The following is a 19,710-nucleotide window of genomic DNA, read 5'->3' on the forward strand; positions in this document are numbered from 1 at the left end:
GCACCGAGTGAGCCTAGATTGTGCCTTAAAAAGGGTTGTACTGAGAATTACGGAGGGCTGCGAGGTAGTAGCATTTGGGAAGCATCGAAATTATTTATAAAATATGATTTCTGTATTAAGGGCCGAAAAGTTGGTTCATAAGGGGTTTGAGGCATATCTAGCCTACATCAGTGTCCCAGATTATAGGGATTTAGTGGTTAAGGATATCAGGACGGTTAAAGACTTTCCAGATGTGTTTCCTGAAGAGTTTCCAGGGTTACCTCCGAGTAGAGAAGTGGAGTTTAGGATTGAGCTTCTTCCTAGCACAGCTCTAGTGTCCATCGCCCCCTATAGAATGGCTTAGAAAGAGCTTGTGAAGCTTAAGGCTCAGATTCAAGAGTTACTAGATCGCGGATTCATTCGACCTAGTGTGTCTCCATGGGGAGCACCAGTGCTGTTTTTGAAAAAGAAGGATAGATCCATGTGCATGTGTATCGACTACTAGCAACTTAATAAGCTGACCATCAAGAAGTACCCCCTACCGATGATAAATGATATGTTTGACTAGTTTTGATGTGCTTCATTTTTGTCTAAGATTGATCTACGATTGGGGTTTCACCAGTTGAGAGTTAAGGAGGCTGATGTGCTTAAGACAGTGTTTAGGACTCGTTATGGACATTATGTGTAACACCCCTTACCCGTATCCAACTTTGGAACAGGGTTCATCAAAACATTTATACAAAACCAGGCCATAAAATTTCATCCAAATTAAAACTTTTCATACACATGCATAACATCCCTTATACGGGATGACGAGGCCTAAAACATACATCGGGGGTGGTTCAGGACTAAACTGAGAACTTTGGAAACATTTGGAAATATTAGAAAATTTCATCTTTAAACAGGGTCACACGCCCGTGTGGCTCAGGACACGCCCGTGTCCTCAGCCCATGTAACTCACTGTTTATGACGTCATTACAAAAATAAGGGCACATGGCCAAGGCACATGCCCGTGCCTCCAGGCCGTGTCCCTTACACAACTGAGACACATGGCTGTGTTACAGCCCGTATGGCCAATTCGAAACTAAAGTACATGATGTAAGGGACACATGGCCAGTGTGGTCAATTTTTAGGCTATTTTCCAAGCCAATTTCCACCCTCAATAACAAACTCACATGCTTACTTTTATTGACCATTAACATGGCACATTTGAACATTCAATCATCCACAAACAATACAAGATCATGGTAACCTCATATCATATTTTACATACTTAAAACATCATGCTTAGTCAAGCTCAAATTTACTAATTCTCATGCATCAAAGTTTATAAGATTACTCCCATATCATACATTTAAGCCTTAGTTATCAACACATCATCTCATCTCAATTAAACCATTAAGCATTCACCTCCAACAATATAACTCATTGCATACATACAATCACAAGCCTCATCTCCATGACATAGGCACATGCATAATCATATAATCAACATAAGCCACCATTCATGGCTATACACAAATTGAACTATAACTATTATAGGCCAACACATTTGGCCATATTAGTAATGACATAATTACAAAAGATAAAGCCCCGATACATGCCATAGACTTAAGTATTTGAATACTTATACCCAAAATGGTAGCTTGATAGTATGATTGAATCTTCGGCGATCTCCAACCCGAGCTAGCTAAATAAACCTATAAGAGATGAAAAAGAAGGGGAGTAAGCTATAAAGCTTAGTAAGTTCATATGAAAATAATAAGCAATTTATTAACTTGCTTCTCAAGGTAATACAACTATATTTACATTTTTACTTATGTTCAGGTCAAGCTATTTTCTCGAGTCACAGTCACTAATTTATTTATATCTGGAGCTACGAAACTCCAAATTAAGTTCTGCTAATTTTTATTGAAACTAGACTCACGTATATTATTTCCATAAAATTTTTAGAATTTTTGGTTTAGCCAATAAGTACAGTTTATTCTTTAAAATCACCCCTGTTTCGCTGCCCGATAGCTTCGATCTTTCTTCACTAAAAATTAATTATCTCATAGTACGGGACTCGGATAATGTTCCCATCCATTTTTATTGAAAATAGACTCATTTTTGTAAAGTTATAATGATTATAATTATAGGCATATAAATTATAACCCATAAATATTTTTGTAAAATTTTTAATGATTTTCTCAAATCAGAGCAGGGGATTTCGAAATTGTTCTGACTCTGTCTCATACAACTTCAAATATCTCATAATATGATATTATTTTGCTTACACCTTTCTTTTATAAGAAATTATTTTTGGTGTATTTTCAAAGTCGGACTACTATTGTTATCCAAAACTATTTTAGTAAGAAAATGATAATAACTAAATTTACCACACCTTCCTTTCTTTCAATTAGAAATCCATACATTTATAAACATATATCATTATTCACCAAATTAACACAACATCATTTCACAATGCTCATGGACTTACCATTCATGGATTTCATATTAATTTGAGTTTCTGTACATACCTGTACCCCATTTCATACATATACATAATGCCGTTGCATCTTCGATGTTTCGCACACTATGTACCATACTCGATACCTCGCACGCTAAGTGCTATTCTGGATGTTTCGCACACTAAGTGCCATCCTCGATACCTTGCACACTAAGTGCCATTTATATATATATATAGCCAAGGCTATCTCAAATTGCACACCAAGTGCCGCTTTTAGCCGAAACTATTTTGAACCGCACACTAAGTGCCATTTTAGCCGATAAGTCGTTAATCATAACAACAATCACGTATAAAAAATTTATACAATATCAAGAAATAAAAGCATAAATTTAACAGTACTTAATACATACGAACTTACCTCGATCGTTAAAACATTGAAATGGATCGACTTGTCCAGAACTCTAGTTTTCCCTCGATATAGACTCGTATGAGGCTTAACATGATCTAATCGATCAAATTCAGCTATTTCAATTGATATTCTATTCATTTTAACTCAATTTCATAATTTAGTAAAATTACTATTTCACCCCTACACATTTGACCTTTTTACAAATTAGTCCCTAAGCTCGTAAAATGCAAATTTAGTCAATTTCATCATAGCCCAAGCGATCCAAATTTCATACATGCTCATATCAGCCCATATTTTTCATTTATTCACACTTTTACCGCACAATATATTATATTTCACAATTTAGTCCAAAATTGACATTTTTGCTAAAATTCACTTAACAAAACTCAATAATCTACCATCAAAGATTTATTTTCTATCATTAAACATCAAGATACTCAAATATTCAATAATAGAATCATCCAAATACTTTAATAATTTTGAAATCGGAGGTATGGGCTAGCTAGAACACAAAGCAACAATCTCAAAAACGTAAAAATTATTAAAAACCGAGACGAAATGGACTTACATGCATGAACAACCATGGCCGAACCTTCAAAGCTTTGAGAACATTATTTTCTTTCTCACATTCGGCTATTGATGAATATGATAGCATGTAATTTGGCTTTTGTTTTATTTTATTTTATTATAATACCAAATACCATATTTAACCTTAATATACATTAATAATTTCCATTATACCAAGCCATGGAATCCCACTATCAATAATTATGGAATAATTACCACTTAAGGACTCCCACTATTTAATTCCATAGCCATTTAATATCTTTAACTTATAGAACACAACTTTTATGCTTTGCGCGATTTAGTCCTTTTTGCTTAATTAACTATCAAAACGATAAAGATTTTCAACGAAACTTTAATACCATCTTATTGACACTCCTTAAATATTTATAAAAATATTTATGACTTAGTTTATAGAAATGAGGTCTCGATACCTCATTTTCTAAATCCACTTGACTTTAGGGTTATACCACTTGAACTTAATAAATCGCTTATAAAACAAAAATCACAATACCAAAACCTTTTTTAAACTTACAATTAACTCATAAATATTAAATATAATATTTACAAACCTACTCGTTGGATTTGGTGGCCCCAAAACCACTATTTTGATTAACCCTAAAAACGGGCTGTTACAACTTTCCCCCTTTAGGGATTTTCGTCCCCAAAAATCTTACCAGAAGAAGTTGGTTCCAAATCTTATGAATCACTTTCACTATTTTCCCAAGGTCACAAATCGATTTTAGCCTCGCATATCTTTTTCCCATAGCCTTTGAATTTTAACACACAGTGCCGGAGCATATTGTCAAAATTTTGAATTACTCACTTAGAACACATAGCTCAGTTGATCTATATAAAAGGAACTCTGTATATACTAAAAATATCATGCGAATTTTTCTCCATCATCAGATAAAATCAATCGAGTAACCATTCTCACAAAAATCAAGAAAGATCTCTCCATTCAGCATCTGTAATTATATCTGCTTTCTCTATATTCTCGTAATGAAACATATTCCAATCAGTTCACTAGTACATTACTAAAAATCATAAATTCTTTACTTAATCTAGACTGAACTTAGCATTAAAACTTCAGTTAATAATACTTTCAACTATTTTCCAACTTTGCTAACTCGCATCGATCATTCAACTTTCACGAACATGATAATCTCATTAACTAAAACAACTTTAACTCATAACAACATCATTCGGTTAGAATATTCCAATAAGCATAGTTCCATATCATACTCTTGACAACATAGTTTCTTTCTTCCAACTATACGTCTATCTATATACTCATGATTGTACAAAAATTCATCACCATACCAGAGAATCATTTAAATACATATAACTCAATTCACATCTCGACAATCAGTTCACGCTGATATAAACAACTAAGTTGATTTCCACTACTACAACCCAAGTACATGCACTCCTTCATAATTCTCTTGTCATGCAAATCAAAGATCTCACAACTATTTTAGCTCAAGGAAATGGAGATATTCTGATTAAACTCACTAACCTTTGTCAAGCTTACCCGAAAAAAGAAAACCATTACATATTTCAAGCTTGAGTTTCCATCATTTATGCCTTTGCCGATGGCAATTCTTTACACTGAAAATCAGAGAAATCCAGATACTAGTTTTCAAGCTTGAATTTTCAAGCTATGACTTATCTGAGGGCGATGTTTGCTCGCCTCAGTTTATTTGATGATGGTAGTTTGTTAGCCGAACTTCTAGTTAAACTAGCGTGGATGGATAAGATAAAGGGTAAACAGATAGAGGATGAGTCGTTGGGTCTTCACTTCCGACTAGTTGAGAGTGAGGATACTGTGGATTTTGGACTAAATAGTGAAGGAACACTCTGTTTCTGTGGGAGAATCTGTGTTCCAAAATATACCAAGTTGAGGTAGTCTATACTGCGAGAGGTACATAGTAGCCCTAATGCTATGCATATTGGCAAAAATAAGATGTATCAGGACCTTCGTGAGTTATATTGGTGGCCAGGTCTTAAGCGTGAGGTTACAGACTTTGTGGGTAAATGTCTGACATGCCAGCGGGTTAAGGGTGAGCATCAGTTACTTTTGGGATTGCTTCAGCCAGTTAAGATTCTGTTTTGGAAATGGGAGCGAGTGACTATGGACTTTGTCAGTAGGTTGCCCTTAACGTCCACTAAGTAGGATTTAGTATGGGTCATCGTGGATCGATTGACCAAGTCTTCCCATTTCATACCTGTTCGCACTGACTACTCTCTGCAAAAGCTGGCTAAATTGTATGTGTCTGAGATAGTGAGACTGCATTGGGTACCAGCTTCGATCATCTCTGACAGGGATCCTTGCTTTAGATCTCGGTTCTAGAAGAAGCTTCATGAAGCTTTGGGTACTAGATTGGATTTTAGTACTGCTTTCCATCCTTAGACAGATGGTCAATCAGAGAGGGTGATTCAGATACTGGAGGACATGTTAAGGAGTTGCGTGATCGAGTTTAGTGGCAGTTGGAAGGAGTACTTACCGCTAGCAGAGTTTGCTTATAACAACAGTTATCAATCTAGTATACAGATGGCACCTTACAAGGTTCTGTATGGTCGTAAGTGTCGTACTCCTTCATCTTTGACTGAGTTGGGAGAGCGGCATATTTTGTGCCCTAAGTTGGTTTTTGAGACTGAGGATAAGGTTCAGCTGATTAGGGACCGTCTAAAGGAAGCTTTTGACATGCAGAAGTTTTATGCTGATTTGAAGAGGCGAAAGATTGAATATTCTGTGGGGGGACTTCATGTTTCTGAAGGTCTCGCCTTGGAAGAAGGTTCTGAGATTTGGTCAAAAGGGCAAGCTGAGCCCTAGATTTATTGGGCCTTACCGTATTCTGAGATGGGTAGGACCGGTTGCCTACCAGTTAGAGCTACCTCCAAAATTGGATTGGACTCATGATGTTTTTCATGTCTCGATGTTGAGGCGCTACCACTCGAATCCAACGCATGTTGTGCCAGTTGAGAAGATAGAGGTTAGGCCAGATTTGACTTTCGAGGAAGAGCCGGTACAGATATTGGATAGGGATGTAAAGGTTCTGAGGAGGAAGTTGATTCCATTAGTTAAGGTTCTTTGGCATAACCATAGCTCTGAGGAGGCCATGTGGGAGCCTGAGGATGCAATGCGTCAGCAGTATCCTCATCTGTTCTGATTAGGTAAAAATTTCGAGGCCAAAATTTTCTTTTAGGGGGTAGAGTTGTAACGCCCCAAAAATCTCATATTATGTTTTGTTAAAATGTGACACAACTGTGTATCTGCTTCAGTGGTTAAGTGTTCTGGTTGTGTGTGTAAGGTTCCAAGTTCAAGCTGTAGTTTGGAAAAAAGTTTGTTTTATTTAATTAGAGCCTTGCTCTTGCTTAGTAGGCTTAAGTTTAAATGTTAGGGAACTTATATTAGAATGGGCTTACTGGTCTGGTGGAAAAGTTGAGTGTTAGGTTGCTGGAGATCTTGTGTTCGAATTCCTGCGTGGGCAAGGGAGATTATTTTTGCTCGTATGACTAAAAGAGTTTCGATCGTACTGAAAGACTGTGAATGGTGGTTAGGATGTGGAGTAGTGCAGGGTTAGCTAAATATTTTATTTTGGGATTTTATTTCAAAAAAGAAAAGAATTCACGTTCTTCCTTTTCTTCTCTACTGCCGAAATTTTGCCTCCCACTCTCAAATGTTCTTTTTTTTTCTCCCTTTTTCATCCTTTTTCTAAATTCGTATCGTTCCTTTGGGTTGTGTGTGCATTTGGTAAGTCACGTTTCTGTTAAGTTTTCATGTTATAGAACTTAATGATTGATAGATGATTGTTTTGTTAATTTCGTTTTAGGCGAATAACAAGTTTTGGCTAGGGTTCCAGCAAAGGTTTGAGTGTTTGGAGTACTGTGCGACAGCGGTAAGTTCTCGTGCACATTGTTTAGTGGTTTAAGATTTTGTTGTGAATAGAGTTCGATTTAGATTTCGAGAATGTTTTTAATCCGAGCTCTGGAATGTTGATTTTTAGGTACTGGAATGCTCAGGAATGTTTAGGCATAAAAAATGATACAGGTATGTACCCAAAAACACAGAAACGAGAATCGGTGAAAGCTAAAAAATGAAATTGTCGACACCACACGGGCGTGTGGTCACCTGTGTGCGAGACACGGGCTCAACCAATTGGGCTGTGTGGACTACACAGGCGTGTGGGCTCACACGGGTGCACCATACGGGCATGTGGGATGTTGGGCCAGGCCGTGTTAAGGCCAATTTGGGTCGTGTGGGCCTACACGGGCAGATTATATAGGCGTGTGAGCTCAATTTACAGATTTGTTTGCTAAGGTTGCACGGGTCGCCCGAGTTAACTGTGAACCTACTGTGGGGTCGGTAAGTAATGCTTTGATCCCTAATTGACTGAATGATATATGTATAACTATTTATTGAGAATGATTAGAATACTGTACTAATTATATGCATGACACTATGTGATAGCATGCCATGACTGTATGTTGCATTGCATGGGGATGAGATAATATATGTGGAGGAAGTGTAATGACAGGATTTAAGCCTAATATACTGGCAACTCAGCTGTAAATTATTGTCCAGTGCCGCTTCTAGTACTATTTTGGAGTGTAAGGATGAGTGGGTTGATTATATCGCCACATTGAGTGTAGGGTTGGACGAAGATGGTGTGTAGAAGCTGGCTGGGTAGGACTTGTTTACTGCATAATCTGATACTGTACTGATTACTGATATTATAACGGGCCAAAGCCCAAATGCATGACTTCTTTTGTACAGAGATGGGCTAAAGCCCTAACTGATACTATCATTGATACTGAAAAGGGCTAGGCCCAAACTGAGTTTATTTTGTATACTGTCTGTTTGTTTGCACGGGGAATTACATACTGAGTTGACGTAAACTCACCCCTTCTGCTTAATCTGTGCAAGTAATCCCTAGACTTGACGAGTCCGTGCAGCGGAGGACTTGGCGGTGGCCACACGAACTTAAACTTTTTCTCCAACTTTTGGTATTTAATTTTTAATTATATTTTGGGGAATTTTTTATGTAAATTGTGAACTTTCTGGGACTTTTACTTAGTTTGGGTTATTATTTATTTTTGTGGATTTATATCTGCCAAGATGTTTAAAAACTTGGTTTTCAAAAATGCAAAGTTTTCTCTAAACACATGATTTACTCAAAACGACTTTTAAAAGCTTCCGCAATGAAATGTGAAAAACGAACGACTGGATAGATAACGATTTTGGGGTTAATGAGTGTAAACAAATGTAAAATTGTTTTATCGTAACAACTTAGTTTCAAATGCTATCATATGGCATTACCAAATTCGGCCATAACGTCTAGGCCGGGTTTGGGGTGTTACACTAGCCAAGCAAAGCAGAAAACTAAGGGATCCTTCAAGCTATTTTTAACAAACTCCTATACCATCCCTCTACTATAAATACCAACCCTCACTTCTCATTTTAATCATCCTTCGGTCCTCATCCCTTATTCATCTCTCAGTTCACATTCTCTCATCTTATTTTGTTCCTTTTCATACATAAAGCCATTCATTCTCCCCATTCCTCTTAGCTAGAAAATTCTCTCTGGGCTGGCCACCTTTAGGAGCATTTTGTAATGAAGCAATCACAAAGATCAGAGGAAACCATCACAATTAGTTTGGAGAACCCCTAAAATCATCAAGAGTTCTTCTTCCTTAATCTTTATTTTTGTTCTTTTTATTTAACATGTTTGCAATTTGTTTTGTCGTTTTCTCAGTAACAATGATAACTTAATTTTGTTTAGCTAGAATGATTACATTAATTTGACAAAGTTCATTTGATCCAGGTTTATGATATTCTATGCCTCAATCGTTCATGCTTTCAATTAAACTCATGCATATATTTCATTCATTAAAATATGATTGAATGCATTAGAATTAGTTGATCAGTCCTAGGTAGATGATGATTAAAGGGCACAATAATTCAAATATGCATGTTTAATTTAGATCCTAGCCCGATTAAATTAAAGGTTCGTAATAACTCGAAAGAGCTCTATTACCTTGCATAACTTTTAAATTTGTGTGATTAAATTATTTCAAACCTTATCCATCACTGTTACTTCACATAAACTCTAAGAAACCCTTAGTTAAATATTATAGTGGCAGTATGCATGCTTTTCTAAGTATAAGATTCTAAAAGGACTTATAACAGGTTTCAAGATAATGAAAGATCGAGTTGCCATGGAATATTTTCTAGAATATTGTTAAACATGATGAAAGACGAATTTAGTCAAATGTTGTAATTGTTCTAGCTCATTCATGTTATTATTGTTGAAGCTTGTGAATTTGTTGCTAAGCCATCTCATCACATTAGTAATCTCATTTTCATTTAAGTAAATTTGCATCTAGATAATTAATTTAATTTCACATCATTCACCATAATTTATTGTGTTTTCTTACCAACTTGTAAATCTTAATTTTGCAAATTATTGATTAACATATACAGTCCATGTGGAGATGATAACTCTTTTACTTACTTATTACTTGTTAACGACTATGTATACTTGCACAAACCTATGCATTACAAGATTTAGGCGCCGTTGCTGGGGACTGTTAATTTCATTATTATTTTTGAATTTATTTCTTGCAATTTGGTTTATTTTTTTATTTTTAATTAACTTGTTATTTTTAATTAATTTTTTCTTTATTTTTATTTACTTTCAAGTGTATATAAGTATAGATCAAATCATTGATATACTTTACGTAGACCCTAAAATCAAGAAGACATTTTGACAAAGAAGGCGTGAAAGATTAGCCCAAAGACAAGCCACAAAAATGGACCTTGAAAATCAAAATGATGCGAAGGGAATGGAGCCACTAATGTTCATAATCCAATCCTTATTGCTGGTGATAGGGATGAGCTATAAGGTAGTATGTTGTGCCATGTTTTTACGAATTATATTCGGGAATTAGGAGAAAGGAGATTGACTCATCATAGTTTGAGCTGAAGCCTGTGATGTTTCAAATGCTTCAAACAATGGGTCAATTTAGTGGAATGCACATAGAATATCCACACCTTCACCTTCAACTATTCATGGAGGTGAGCAATTCCTTTATGATAGCTGATGTAGCTGAAGACATATTGAGATTGAAGTTGTTTATGTACTCATTGTGAGATCGAGCACAAGCATGGTTTAATTCGTTGCCACCCAATTCAATATCTACTTGGCAAGAATTATTTGAACACTTTCTAGTAAAGTATTTCCCACCTAGAAAAAAATGCTAAGTTGCGGAATGTGATCACAACTTTTCAAAAAATAGATGTTGAATCCTTATATGAGTAATAGGAAAGATTCAAGGAGTTACATCGTAGTTGCCCTCAACACGGGATTCCATATTGCATCCAATTGGAGACTTTTTATAATAGACTCAACGCACATACAAAGTTGGTGGTAGATGCTTCTGTGAATGGTGCTTTCTTGTCGAAGTCTTATAATGAGGCTTACGAGATCATTGAGAGAATATCCAGTAACAATTACCAGTGGCCAGCAAATTGAGCAACTTTAGGAAGATGAGTAGCCGAAGTGCATGAAGTAGAAACTCTCACTTCACTCTCAACTCAAGCATCTTCTATCTCTTTAATGTTGAAACAATTTACTACTAACGGTTTAAATCATGTTGCAGAGCAGCCACCAAGCCATTTTGATGTTATTTTCTGTGTATATTTTTCAAGAATTCCCCATCAAATCCCTAGTCTATTTACTATATAGGGAATCAACACTAAAATAGAAGCGGACAAGGGCCACAGTCAAACTTCTGTAATCCTTCATGGTGAAACCATCCAAACTTTTCTTGGAGTAACAAATGAGCTGGACAGAAAAACACTTACAAGTGACATAGAGCAAATCAACCTTAAGGGTTCAACCAATAAGTTTAGAAACCACCGCAAGCTGAACTGTCAAACAATTTGGAAAATTTGTTAAAGGCGTACATGGCTAAAAATGATGACTTAATCCAAAGCCAAGCAGCAACACTAAAACATTTAGAGAACAAAATGGGTCAGTTAGCTATAGAGCTTCGTAATAGACCGAAGGAGCCTTGCCGAGTGACACAGAAAATCCAAGGAATTTGGGTAAGGAACACTACAAGGTAGTTGCTTTACGAATTGGTAAAACTTTAGAACCCAAGGTTGTTGAGGTTGAAGAAGAACCTGTTAGGGAAAAGGAAAATCAACCAACAATTGAGATTCCTACACCAAAAGAGTCAAATGCTACACAATTTGAAGAGGTAAAATCTAAACTAATGAATTTTGATAAGCTAATACCTTCTTTAGATGGAGATAAATTACCTCTGAAAAGTTGTCCAGTCCAAGCCAAGGTTCCAACACCTCGGTATCCAAAAAGAATCAAATAGTAGAAACAAAAGGTGCAATTCAAGAAGTTTTTTGAATGTTCTAAACCAACTTTACATCAATATACTATTGGTAAAAGCTTTAGAACAAATGCCCAATTATGTTGAGTTCATGAAGGACATTCTATCCAAAAAGAAGAGGCTTAGTGAGTTCGAGACTGTAAGATTAACGAAGGAGTGTAGTGTGTTCTTATAGAACAAACTACATTCAAAAATAGAGGACCCCGAAAGCTTTACTATACCCTATAATTTTGGAGAAACTTATTATGGTAAAGCTTTATACGATTTTGGAGTGAGCATCAACTTGGTTCCACAGTCTATTTTTAAGGTGTTGGGAATAGGTAAAGTAGGACCCACAAGTATGACACTCTAATTGGCGAATTGATCTTTGGCATATCCAGAAGGAAATATCAAGGATGTTTTGGTATGTATAGATAAGTTTATTTTTCCTGTTGATTTTATTGTCTTAGATTTTGAAACAGATAAGGAAGTACCGATGATAACATGTTAAATTTGCATGGTCTTTTGTGTTTCAATAAGCTAATTCTTGAATTGAGCCTTGCTAAATTAGTGATTTTATGTTTTTATCCTGTCAGGAATGCAATTGAGATGCTATGAGTAAAAAAAAAGCAAAAAAGGACTAATTTGCAACATATTCAATAAAGTGGGGCTGAATTATAAACTTGGAAATAGTCAAGGACTCATCATATTTCTTTTGACTTTGTAAAAGCCAAAATTAGTGGAAAATCTATTTTTATTTTTATTTAATTTTAATTTTGTGTAGTGGGTAGTTAGGTCAAATTTAGTAAATCATATGTATATGAATGCCAATTATGCATTTTATTTTAATGTTTATACACACTTGTATAATTTTTATTTATTCTTATTTCATCTTTATGTATTTTCATGTCTACTCATATTTATGGTTTTTTTACGCTTTCCCCTTACATACATTTTAATATTATTTATTTATGCTACTTTGATTCTTTTATTGTATTATGAATATGTGTATTATTGTTATTATTATCATCATCATGTCAAGGTCTTATTTATTTCATATATATAATATTTCTTTTTATTATTTCCATATTTGAAAGAGTTTTAACTTTTTCATTAACTTTAGCCGATTTAATTAATTTTCCTATTTTATTCCCATTCGAACTTTAGGTCATTTTTCCATCATATAATTGTTGACATGAAGTTAGTTAAGTAGGTGTTACATTTTAATGAAACCATAAGGTTTTTACATTTGCATTTAGGTTAGTCTTTAAGATCTTTGTCTACCATTTGTCCTAGAAAAAGTATAAATAATACGTAGCATATGTTTTTAGGGTTTTAAACTAGTTTTAAATATTGTATAGGATTCCTCTTTAAAATCTTAAATTAATATGTAAATTTTTTTAGGACTTTATTTGAGATTAAAACTAAAGATTTTTATAGTTGAATTGTAAATCATGAGTAAGTCTTTTTGTAACGCCCCAAAAACCTAAGTAACTATTTTTGTATGTTGTGTGTATAAATCTATGTTTGCTTCAGTGGTTAAGTGTCCTGGGGAACCTTGAAGAAGCCTACAGTTCGCGCCTTGGCTTGTGCTAAATTTTGTTTTTGAGTTGAATTAAACATGTCTCTGTTTTGTAGGTCTTTTAAAGAAATTTGGTAAAATATGACATAAGAAGTTGGTTGGTCTAAGGGGTAATGGCGTGTTACTATTATTAGTAGGTCTTGGGTTCGAAGCCTGTTGCACACAAGGATGTTTATTTTTGTTGCTGAGCCGTGTAGGTAGCTGAAAAGTAGTGGAATTCTGAAGCTAGTGGGCGGCTGGAATGCTTGAAGGGGAGAGGGTGTGTGGCCGAAATTTAGGGGGAGTTTAAAAGGGGTTTGAATTGGTTGGTTAAGGGTTGTGAGGAGAAATTTGGGGAGAAAGTTATGGAGGGGATAATGGAGTGGAGGGAGTGGTAGAAGTTGATCGAAAGTAGGTTTCCCAAGGATCTAATTCAGTCATACACTATTGGGTGCCGAAACTGTGTGGGGTTTTTGGTTTTCCACTCTTGCTAGCTATCGTTTCTTTTGCTAGTTTCTCTCGATTTTCCTTTCTTTCAGGTTTTTGCAATTATGGATCTTTCTTTTGTTTTTGAAGCCGAGTTGGCTAGTGCTTTTGGGTACTTTCTTTTTAGGGCTATTTCAGTTTCTGTTCTTTTCTCTCTACTCTCTTAGCTATCGTTCTCCTTGAAACTTTTTGTTTCTGAATACTCTTCTTCCTTCCCTCTCAGACCCTTTTGGTTTTCAACTTTAGTCTAAATTGAATCTCTTCTCCTTCCCTTGGCTCATTTGATTACCTCCTTGACCGATTGCATCTTTTCTTTCCTCTCTTTTCATCTAGATATTTGACAAAATCTGTACCCCTCTGTTTAGTTTCAATTTTTGCAAGTGTTCTTTGGCAAATCGGTAAGCACTTGGTCTTTTCTTGTTTCTCTCAACTCTTATCAAGCCTTTAATCTCTTGCACTATTTTAGTCGATTCCTTTTTTGTTCTTATTGCTGAATCTCATCTCCCTTTTCCTGTGTGGTGTTCGTGGGTTCCTAGTCTTTCGAGGAGTGGAAGAGCTGCAAGTGATAACCGAATGTATGAAACCTTTCCTCATTTTCCAATCGAAGGTAGCTTTGTTGTGGTTATCATGTTCAATTGGGGCATGTTGGCTTACATTCCTTGGTGTGGTCGAATGCTCCTTTCCCTTGTACTAATGAGTTTTGGTTTCTATGTAATAGTACATGATGTTTCAAGCCATGTGTTAGGCAATTGTGTTAATGGATGTCACTGATAACGCAGATTTTTTGCAAGGAGTAAGAGATCAATTTTAGTCAGCGATCTAGGAGGACTAAGCCACAGTTGGCCAGTTAAGGCAAGTATTATTATTAGTTGGATTAAGAGTAAAAAGCAGGGCGTTTAACCCTAACATTGATAAGTGACTAATCGAACTTCTAACTGTGACAGGTGTGGAATACTCATGGGCCAATGAGCATTTTCGCAATCAGGTGTGTAATCACACTATTGTAACTGTTATGGCAAAAGCCAGAAACCATGTCCGTATACACCATACGAGCGTGCACTCGCTCGTGTGGTGATTCAAACGTTTAACACATGGGCATTCGATCGTAGAGCCCTCCGTGAGTGATTTCATGGACTTAGGCCATTTTGGGCCCGTTGGGCTGAAATGAGGCGTGTTTGCCCACATGGGCTGTGTTATGGGCTTTGGGCCTAATATCACTGTTTGATTGTTAAGGTTGCACGAGTCGCGCAAGACGACTGTGGACCTACTGTTGGGTCGGTAAGTACACCTAGACCCTAAGTTATGTAATGACTGTTATACCCCTATAAGGTAAATGATGGATATACCCCTGTATGTTGTATGAATGTTGAGCATGACATCTTTATTGTATGAACATTTATATTATGTTGCATTGCATGGGGTGGGATATATGATATTGAAGGAAGTGCACTGAAATGATATAAGCCTATACTGGTAGCTCTGCTGCAAATACTGTCAGTGCCAAGACCGGTATTATATTCTGGAGTGTAGGGATGGGTGGGTCGATTTTATCCCCACATGGAGTGTAGGGCTGGACGGAGTGGATTGTAGAGGATGGATGGGTAGGGTCTCTGTATGCATTTCTGATACTGCCACTGTAATGGGCTAAGGCCCACACTGATATTGCTACTGATATGGGCTTAGGCCCAGACTGTTCAACACTATATATTTGACTATTTGATAAATAGGGATTACACTCTGAGTTTTCAAAAACTCACCTTTTCTGCTTATCTGTGCAGGTAATCCTTAGGTGGGTCGGTGCTACGAGGGACTCGGAGATGGCCACACCACTGTTTATGTTTTCGGTTTGATTTTAGCAAAAGTAATTTTATTTGGGTAAATTTATGTAACAAGGCCATTTTAAGTTTTTATTTTTATTGGGGGATTTATTGAAATTGACTTATATCTGTAAGCACTAGGACTCGGGTTTTAAAAAGTAAACATTTTTCAACTACCGCGCCTCGTAACTGGTTTTAAAAGCTTCCGTAACGAACAATGTTTTAAAGTGTAGTAATAATTTTAGTAAGAGACATATTTTGCTTAATAATCCAGTAATTTAACAAACGAATAAGATAAGTTAGCCTCTCAAAAAGGACGCAACGAGGTTTTAACACAAATGAACTTTTTCGCTAGAACTATGTTTTCAAAACTCACTTCAATGTGACATTATAGATTCGGCTATAACGTCTAGGTCGAGTTTGAGGTGTTACATTTAGTGGTATCAGAGCTAGGTTGCAAAAGTCAGCTGTGGATTTAGGTTTTTCTAAAAATGTAAAATTTTCAAAAGGGACTGTTTCAAATAGTAGAAAAGAATTTTTGAAGTGATACTTTTGAATGTGTGGTCTACCGAGTCTGCAGGGACGACCTTGTAAGTTCTCTAAAACTACAGTTTGATTTAATTGAAATACTGAGATTACCGTAGATAATAGACTGTACTGAAACTTTGGTTAGGGTAACCTAAAGTTGTAGTAAGACTACAATCTGTGAAAACAAACAACTTTGAATTATTGATGTTATTTTTTCGTAAAACATCCGTTAATAAACAGTGGAACTGTAAAACTGATACACAAAACGATTAATACAAATAAGTACACAAATCGATAATGAGCACCAGAGGTACTTGTGAAAGGGGTACTAGAGACCGCGGCGGAGGCCATGAAAATGCTCGGGCTGGGTTGTCAGCATCAGGTCATATGCCTAACAATGAAGCTAGGGAGGCACCGGCTTCACCTGTGATTGAGATTGGGTCACACGATCGTACAGCTGGGGACGACACATTGCCTCAAGCTATGTTGTAGATTTTGGAAAGGGTCACTGGGCCCAACACTGGTACTATGGGCCGTAGGTTGGTAACAGAACGATTCAGGTCTAATGGGGCTGAGATCTTTAGGGATACCGCTGGAATTGCCTTTAATGTGGCTGAATATTGGATAGAGGCCATAGAGAGGATAATGGATGACCTCGACTGCACCCCAGAGCAGAAATTAAAATATGTAGTGTCGTTGTTGCGAGACGAAGCCTATCAATAGCGGCTTATTGTGAAAGAGGGTACTCAGCCCGACCGATTGACTTGGGAGTTTTTCAAAAATACATTCCAAGGGAAATATGTGGGCGCTAGTTATGTAGATGCTTGGAGGAGGGAGTTTCTGAATTGATCTAGGGAGATAAGTCTGTGGCTGAATATGAGGAAGAATTTTTCGATTGAGTCCCTATGCACGAGGCATGGTGGCAACTGAGTATGAACACTGCGTGCATTTTGAGGATGGCCTCAGAGATGATCTACGAGTTTTGATAGCTCCACAGAAGGAGCGAGATTTTTTTGTGTTAGTGGAAAATGCGAAGATCGCTGAAGATGTGAAACGCACTGAGCATCGAAATAGTGTGTCAGAAAGGGGAAGGAACAAGAGGGTTTTACAGCCCTTAAGTTCAATCTTGAGGCCTAAGAAGAAGGTTAGAGTTGATGGGCCAGTCAGAGTTGGGCCTCCTGTTGCTACTTTTGGGTCGCAGCCTTGTACTATTTGTGGGAAACGCCATCAGAGCGAGTGCTAGGTATGGATATGGGTATGTTTGAGGTACGGATCTATGGAGCACCGTATCAGGGACTATCCACAGAGGTTCAATTAGATGTAAGCTTCTGGTATGGGTATTGTTCAACAGCAGAGAGGTTTTTAGCAGCCACCGAGAGGCCGTGGGCAGGTCAGAGGTGGAAATGGTATGGGCCGTGGTCGCGGAGCACCGGGCAGAGGTGCTAATCACACTGAAGTGAGGCAGCCAGCACTTGTTTATGTTGCACGTCGTCGAGAGGACAGAGACGCATGCACTGTGTTGATTTATGTTGGATCTACACATGTTATTACGGATACGTTCTTTATACAAAATGTACCTTATACTGCATTGATTTATGTTGGATCTACACACTCTTATATAGCATGCACTGTGTCTGAGACTTTGAGTTTAAGGGTTGAAAACACTACCAGTAAGGTTACCGTGTTGAGTCAATTAGGGCTGTCAGTGAGAGTGAATAAACTGTTTAATACCTTTGGAGGTTCCATGAATGATCTTTTTAGCAGATTTAATGGAACTTCCTTTTGGAGAATTTGACATGATATTAGGCATGGACTGGCTGGTTAAGCATCAGGCGAATTTCGACTGTGCTGCAAAATGGGTGGTACTGAAAATCGAAAAGGGACAGGAGGTAGTCATGATTGGGGAACATCAGAATTATCTGGCGAATGTGATTTCTACACTTTGAGCTGAGAAGTTGGTTTGTAAGGGTTGTGAGGCATATCTAGCCTACGTCAGTGCTTCGAGCTCTGAAGTTCCGTCTGTTAAAGATATCAGGACAGTCAAGGACTTTTCAGACTTCTTTCTTGATGAGTTACCTAGGTTACCTCCAAACCGAGAAGTCAAGTTTGGGATTGAGCTCCTGCCTGATACAGCTCCTGTGTCCATCGCCTCATATAAAATGGCACCGAAGGAGCTTGAGCTTAAAGCAAAAATTCAAGAGGTACTAGATCGAGGGTTTATCGGCCCTAGTGTGTCTTTGTGGGGAGCATTGATTTTATTCGTGAAAAAGAAGGATGGAACCATACGTATGTGCATCGATTACCGGCAACTGAACAAATTGACTATAAAAAATAAGTACCCCCTACCGAAGATTGATGATCTGTTCAAGCAGTTTCGTGGAGCTTCGATTTTCTCTAAGATAGATCTTCGATCTGGGTACCATCAGCTGGGGGTTAAGGAGACTGATGTTTACCAGATAGTATTTAAGACTCGCTACGGTCATTATGAGTTCCTTGTGATGTCGTTTGGACTGATGAATGCACCAGCTGCTTTTATGGATCTGATGCACCGAGTGTTCCAGCCCTATCTAGATCAGTTCGTGGGGGTGTTTATAGATGACATTCTGATGTATTCAAGGACTAAGGAGGAACATGATGCAGATCTCTGGGTTGTTCTGCAAATTTTGAGAGAGAAACAATTATACGCTAAATTCAGTAACTGCGAATTCTAACTTTGAGAGGTAACGTTTCTGGGTTATGTGGTATCTGCTGAGGGGATTAAGGTTGATCCTCAGAAAATTGAAGCTATTTTGGATTGGAAGCAGCCTAAGTCGGTATCTGAGATTTGAAGCTTTCTGGGCCTGGCAGAGTATTATAGATAGTTTGTTGAGGGATTTTTATTGATTGCTGCACCTCTAACTAAGTTATTTCGTAAAGGGGTACCGTTTGATTATACTGATAAGTAGCAGGGAAGTTTTAAGAAACTTAAGAAAGTTCTGACTGAGGCCCCTATCTTAATACAGCCAGAGTCTAGGAAGGAATTTACTGTCTACAATGATGCATCAAATGTTGGCTTGGGATGTATGTTGATGCAAGATGGTAAGGTAGTTGCATATGCATCTCATCAGCTTAAGACGCATGAAATGAACTACCCGATGCATGACTTGGAGTCGGCAGCTGTGGTATTCGAACTGAAGATTTAGAGGCATTACGTATATGGTGAGAAGTGTATCATTTACACGGATTACAAAAGCCTCAAGTATCTCCTCACTCAGAAGGAGCTAAACCTTAGTCAGCATAGATGGATAGAGCTGCTTAAGGATTAGGACTGTCTGATTGAATATTATCCTGGTAAGGCTAATGTAGTAGCTGACGCATTGAGCTGTAGGGCTGTTACTGATATAAGGGCAATGTTTGTTCGTCTCAGTTTATTTGACAATGGTATTTTATTGGCTGAACTTCAAGTTAAACCGAGGTGGATCGAACAAATTAAGGGTAAGCAATTGGAGGATGAGTCGTTGGGTCCTTGTTTCCGTTAGTTAGGGAG

The 19,710-nt window shown here is 37.2% G+C and overlaps 1 non-coding gene across 1 annotated transcript; it reads right to left on the minus strand.

Annotated features, from left to right (window-relative positions):
- Window positions 1–10,667: 10,667 nt before the first annotated feature.
- On the minus strand, window positions 10,668–10,773 carry LOC121228669 (small nucleolar RNA R71). The gene has a single exon (XR_005926244.1). It is a non-coding gene; the product is annotated as a small nucleolar RNA R71 (small nucleolar RNA).
- Between the last annotated feature and the right edge of the window lie 8,937 nt (window positions 10,774–19,710).

This window comes from Gossypium hirsutum, chromosome A04 (genome assembly GCF_007990345.1).
Source record: "Gossypium hirsutum isolate 1008001.06 chromosome A04, Gossypium_hirsutum_v2.1, whole genome shotgun sequence".
In the NCBI taxonomy this organism is placed as follows: Eukaryota; Viridiplantae; Streptophyta; class Magnoliopsida; order Malvales; family Malvaceae; genus Gossypium; species Gossypium hirsutum.